Consider the following 6781-nt stretch of genomic DNA (forward strand, 5'->3'; position numbering starts at 1 on the left):
TCCTGGGATAGGATCTCTCCTTCATGTGGGAATCCCTAAGGTTTCTTCTTTTTTCCTGACTCAAGTTTTTTAGGAGTTTTTCCTTACCAGGAGGGAGGGTCAGAGGGCAGGGATAACCAGTTTATTTAGTCTGTTTAGTTTTTAACTATTGTTCATATTTTGAAGCCCAATGAGGCAATTTTCTTTGTGATTTTGTGCTACATAAATAAAATTGAATTGAATAAAATTTAAACTCCACACACGCAAGAAACATTCAAGGGGGGCGACATTCAAGGGGGACGATCTCCACGCCCGCTCCTCTACTCCTGTACGCTAGTGAAACCTCTTCTCCGCACTGGTGGGAGTATTGTTATGCTCCTAAAACTAGTTCCACCCCCTCATGGAGGACTGTGTGTTCGTGGAGCTTCCCCTGCACGCCCGTGTGAAACTCAATATTGACGGAAAAAAAACAGATGTATCATTCATTTTTCAAATGAAAACTAAAAAAGGGTGGTGGTGGGGGGGTGCTTTATTTAATTATCTAGCAATTTTAAACTTCTATAATTACACAAAGGATTTTTTGATATTCCCATTAAAAAAAAGAAAAATAAATGAAGCAAACATAATGAACATTTAAATTCATTTTCTAAGAGTTCCTCTTTTTGTGTTTTCCCACCTGGTGATTCAACTCGTTTCTCAGAAAATTAATGTAAACATTCACATGTTTGCTTCATTTTTGACTTTTAAAAAAAAGGGGAACATCCAAAATGATTTGTTTTACTACAGTAGTTTAGTAGTACTGTGGTAGTCTGTGAAAGAATACTTTCACAGGCGATCAGGAGAGGTCACAGGAGTGTAAAAATACTCCCACGAGCGTGGAGAAGAGGTTTCACCAGCGCACAGGAGTAGAGGAGCGGGCGTGGAGACTGCCCTGCACCTGTGGAACGTTCCTTGCATTTGTGGAGTTTTAATATATGCCCATGAGGGACTTATGGCAGAAATTTAATGCCATAGTTTTTAGCCACAATCAAAAAGGCATTGTTTTTTTAAAGACATTTTTTGAACATTGATGTTACCATAATTTCTGGACTATATAGCAGCTCATGATGCTTTTCTCCTTTAGAATCTACTGGAATTGCGCTGATTGTATTAACAGTTGAAAAGTTAGAGTGCGTTTAAGATTTTATGTTTAAGAATCACCGGCAATACCTCAGGTGTTAAAGAGTTAACAGAGTAGAGACACTCCCCAGAATGAACTGGTCCGTACGGTACTACTCCTTATCGTACCGGACCGGAAACAAGGGTTTAGTTCCAAAGTGGAAAGTGACTGGTGGCAGGAATGTCACTTTAGACATTTGGACATTAGTGATAAATATCATTGAGGGTCTGATCTCACATGTGTTTCTTTGTTTTGTAGTTTCCAGATGGTCCAGACCTCTCAGACACTGCTGTGGCTCTTACTGTATATCAGTTGTCTTGGGTGATACTCATGATGTTGCCGTCGTCCATCCTGAGAGCATTTTTATTGTCGTGGAGAATGAAATACTTGTCAGTGGTCCCACAAATCTGGCTGACCCTCCTACCCTTTGGGTATGTCTATGCTCTGGACCTACAATACCCCCAAAAATGGAGCTTACAATGACATTTATTCAGAAATTTGTGATGTGCCTTGAGGACATTTAACCACTGAACGGGACCCGAAGAATGTGTTGTTCAGTGAGTGAATCTCCCGGAATGGACTTTTTTTTTATTTTTTTGGTTTTTAGTGATATGCAAGTTTTTGTTGTATCATTTGCAGATGTTTTTTATTGCTTCACTTAAAAATGTATTAACTATTATCCCCAATCCTGGTTTTTAAAGGGATTAAAAATCTAAGAAGACCCAAAGAACATAATGTATCAATTACTACTATATATATATACAGACGTGGACAAAAGTGTTGGTACCCCTCAGTTAAAGAAGAACAAACCCACAATTCTCACTGAAATCACTCAAAACTTCCAAAAGTAACAATAAATAAAACACCTGTGATGTCAATTAAAGGACACACCTGAGTTAATCATGTCACTCTGGTCAGATAGTTTTCAATCTTTTATTGAGGTACCATCATTTCTGTCCAGGCCTGTTTCATTAGTTTGTTTTTTTAAATAATTATTTTAATCAACAATTCAAAATTGATGGCTGATTTTGATTGTTTAATTTTCTATTTTTTTTAGTTTATTGTTACTTTTGTAAGTTTCAAGTGATTTCAGTGAGAATTGTGGGTTTGTCCTTCTTTAACTGAGGGGTACCAACACTTTTGTCCACATCTGTATATGATAATACTGTACTACGCAACAACTTATTTTTCTGCAATCTTGTTTTATTTCGAACAAGCACTTTATTTTGACTGAGCTCTTAAAATGTGTGTCCTTTTTTAAAAAAGCACACTGTGTTGAATTAAAAAGAATGGTGTCGATCAATCACTGTTGTGTGGCTTTCATGTTTTTTGTTTTTTAAATGAATGCTGGCTGATAATGTGTCGTGGGCCAATATTGGTATCTCGGTTTAAAATACATTTTGAAGTCCCAACACTTTGAGCTGAATGGTAAATGTTTTGAATGCTACCCACATTTAATGAGGTAGATAATTTTTAAATCATTTGAGTATATTTTACATTTTTTATGAGTTGCGTATAATTATAAAAACTGAGTTAGTTAGGACAGTTTTTTTAGTTGGGAAATACTTAAAGTTTTGACTGAATTATTTCATTATTTTAAGGTAATATTTAAAATTAATATTCATAAAATGAAATAAAAACTAATTAAGTCAACTTAAAATATACATTTTGATTTATGTAAACTTAAAAATTTTGATAACATAACTCAAATATTATTGAGTAATCTGTTACAAAAATGTTTAAGTTCTGTGAACTCATTAGGGTTTACAGTGCTTCCATGTCATCCCCAGCTGCTTCTCATCAGCCTCCTTCTATATATGTCTGGACTCTGCTCTGTGCGAAACATTGTCTTGTTCACAAGCTGTCTTGAGCCTTCACGTTTACTTTGGCCGTCTCGTTTTTGACCTTTGCCAGTCTCCTCGTCTCCCTGTCTTAATCCGTGTTTTGACTCCTGCCTGGTTTTTGGATTACGCTCTCATCTTTTCCCTTGTCTATTTTTGGTCGCTATTAAACTTACCTGCTGCACATGGATCCAAACGCCTCAGAGTCGTTGTTACAAGTTATACTTAAACCCTCCTGTGCCTCAATCACAAAACTATTTTCCAATATTGACAATAGACCGATTTATTTCATTTTGAAATTATTTTATAACGGTATAGTTTTTTTTTTTCCAATTAACAACTTGCATATCTTGCATCAATTCATTGATTTATCATTACACCCTGTGTAATGATTTAATTATTATGATTATTATGCTTTTTTTCAATAATAGGGCTGGGCATCGATAATTTCCAGAATCACTTTGATTTGATTAACCAGAGTCTGAATCGATTTAATTCCATTTTTTTCTATTCTTTCAATCCACCAATTGAATTTGAATTGAAATGAAATGGTTCACACAAGAGTGCACATAAAGTACAATCAACAGAAGAGATACGTCAGACGCAAGGTATTCTGCAGCCCGTCACTCAAGTGTTCTGGATCTCTCTGCACCGCTTTAGGAGTCCGTCGCCTTCCACCTAGGAAGCGGTCGACAAAACACGACGCATTTAGATCCAGGGAAATCCCTTTCGATTCAAGAAATGATCCAACTTGGCTCTCCATGCTTTCGTCTGCTGCCCGAGCATCACTGCCATTAGCTTCCATTCTAGAGGAGAGCTGCGTAGCCACTGCAGCTCGTTTATGAACTAAAACAAAGCCAAATGCCAATTCCTCCACCAATTCCTCTGTCAATCTCACACTGCGATCTTCCCTCACCCGTGAACAAGACCCCAAGGTATTTAAACTCCTCCACCTGAGGCAGGAGCACTAGCGGCTGGATGGCTCAGTGGGCTAGGTGAAAGGCTGACACGCAGGAGCCCTGAGTTCGATTCCCAGGGGTGTCCACTGATCTCCACCCAGATTGGGTCCTTAGGCAAGACCCTTGATGCTGCTGCCTAACTGGGTACCTGTGCCCCTCAAGTACAGGGTTGTGTCAGGAAGGGCATCCGGCGTAAAAACTCTGCCAAATTAATGATGCGAAACAGTGGGTGCTGTTACGCTGTGGGGACCCCGAAAGGGATAAGCTAAAGGTGAACTACTACTACCTGAGGCAGGAGCACTCCACCCACCCAGAGAGAACAGACCACCTTTTTCCGGTCCAGAGTCATGGCCTCAGACTTAGCGGTGCTGACCCTCATTCCATTAAATGTTTGTAATACTTTCAGATTTCCGAGGACTAAAGTTATAGGAAATCTGTTTCTAAAGTATTGTCATCTGTATTAAACTTTATTCATGTTGATGGTTCCTGCTGCACAATATCAAAATCAAGAGCCTCCAGTGTTTTATTGCTTTGGATATCCTCCAACTGTATGATAATAATTTGTTTACATAAAAAATTGCAATTATATAACTTTCTCCTACACAGGTGTCATAGCTGAGTGGTTATCTATTAGAACATTATTTTTAAATTGTACTTGAACAAAAAAATATGTGTGTTTTTTGTTGCCCTTTTCCAACTTTAAACCCCAACCCCTCAAAAATCCTGTGCACGTCCCTGTTTTAAATTATCTATCCCTTATGGGGTCCAGATGACCCCCCCCCCTTCACAACAAAGGTGGACAACCCTTTTCAAAAATAAGTATAATTCAAGTAAATGTGTTTAAGTATACTTAAATACCAGAACGTTTTCCCCAGTGTATACTAGAGCTGGGCAATATGGCAAAAAAAGAAAATCACGATTTTTTCAATTTTATTTCACGATTTCGATTTTATCACGATTTCTCTAAAATAAATTTGCATTGCCAAAAATGGATTATAATGATTTTAGTTGAAAGAAGTAAACACATTTTGAGCAAATATTTATATTTATTCAAATTTGAATTTTAGATGTATTACAAGCATTGATATATATTACTGGATTGGCCCTTGCCCAATTGCTGCTCTAGACAGACACGTGCACCATTGCTATGCATTGATTCACGGCAGCAGAACGCTGCTGTTTACATGGAGGACAGGCAGACATCAACCACAGAAATCAGGCTAGCTCCCTCATTTCTTAACTGATTTTTACAAAATATGGCTCAAATTAAAGCTTAGAAAGTTATTGATCTTGTGGTATATTTAAATAGTTACTATCTATTAAGATTAATCTGTAAATAGTGCAAGAATTGCACCTTCTACTGCCACAGGTATTGCATTGCTGTCAAATGAACAGCTTTAAATATCTGAGTTTTCATTTTTCCTCTGTGCTAAAATCCATAAAACAGAGCTTGTAAATGATTGTCACCCAAGACCAGAGATGAGGGAGATTGATGAAGTTTATACCATGAATGACTGATAAAGTTTAGTAAAGTCCTTTCACTATTAAAAACATCTCAAAGTGATAAATATTAATAATAATATTAATAAAAACACCCTTTACCACATTTTAAAATGAAACTGAAACTTTTATTATTTTTGGATTACATACATGCTAAATAAATCTCAACTGCTTCAGAATTTACCTTCAAATAGACGATTTAATTGTACTTTGAGAAAAAGGCTCCAGCTAGCATCTTTAACTGATACAAAAACATTTTAAAACTTGGATGATAACATCAAATACATCTGCCAAACTGTTAAGATTCAAAACACAGAGATAATAGCAGTAAATGTTGTGGCAGGTTAAAGTTTACATCCACAGCTCCTTCACTAACATCTGCTCTCTGCTGTTTATGTCACTGAGCAGAAATCTAGCGTTAGCATTAGCGCTGTATATTCTAGCTGGGCTTCCTCTGGTCTGTGCGAAGAAAAAAAATCAACAGTGACGCCACAGATTAAGAAAATTATGTGCAAACTCTCTTACACTTCTTACGAAAAAGAAAAATGTGACCGACAAAGTAACAATGCAGCAACGTGCATTTTACGTGTTTCCAACATAAATTTCCATCAGTTTTTCTGCAGGTTGAACGTGAATATGTGTGATTAACATCCGCTTTGTGTTAAAAGATGAAACATTAATAAAAACATACATCGAAGAACCAAACTATCATTACTCGAGAAGACTCGATCCATAATGATGGCGCATGTCTGTCACGCCATCTGTCACGTGACTTCCAATCCAGTAATATATATCATTGATCACAAGAAAAAACACCGGGGAGCCCGTATGAAAAAAATTATTTGAGTTTTTTTCACTGCAGAATCAGCTGATTCACGTTGATGACATCCACCTTTCAGCAGCGCGAGGCTGTTTCTTCAGAATAAGCTGGAGTTTCGTTAATTGCGCCAAATGTTGAAGAGTTCTCATAGTCAAAAGAATGTAAACACTGGAGCTAAAGCTCCGATGTTAAAGCTAATTCATTGTTTCAGAAGTTATGTCTGTGAGCGGAAGTTCAGTCTCAGTTTCTGAACAGAAAAAAGCTCTTGCTAGTTTTATTTTGAAAACCGGAAGTTTCATCGTCACGAAGATATGTTTACTTCTGTTGGCAGTACCGCGGCTCTTTATTTTAGTTTGTAAACTTAAAATCCTACATTAATCTGCATTTCAGAGCAAAAATACATCGTCCCCAGATGATATTTTGATCATATTTTAATACAATTTACTACATTTATAAAGATCGCGAATCAGCGATCTTGGACGTCGCGAATATCCGTACTCGAAATTTTGGGAGCAGATCGCGA

The 6781-nt window shown here is 37.1% G+C and overlaps 1 protein-coding gene across 2 annotated transcripts in view; it reads right to left on the reverse strand.

Annotated features, from left to right (window-relative positions):
* Window positions 1–6781, reverse strand: part of LOC112141525 (stimulated by retinoic acid gene 6 protein-like) — an 84154-nt gene that overhangs the window by 71949 nt on the left and 5424 nt on the right. The window lies entirely within an intron of this gene.

Source organism: Oryzias melastigma, unplaced genomic scaffold (assembly GCF_002922805.2).
Source record: "Oryzias melastigma strain HK-1 unplaced genomic scaffold, ASM292280v2 sc00296, whole genome shotgun sequence".
NCBI lineage: Eukaryota > Metazoa > Chordata > Actinopteri > Beloniformes > Adrianichthyidae > Oryzias > Oryzias melastigma.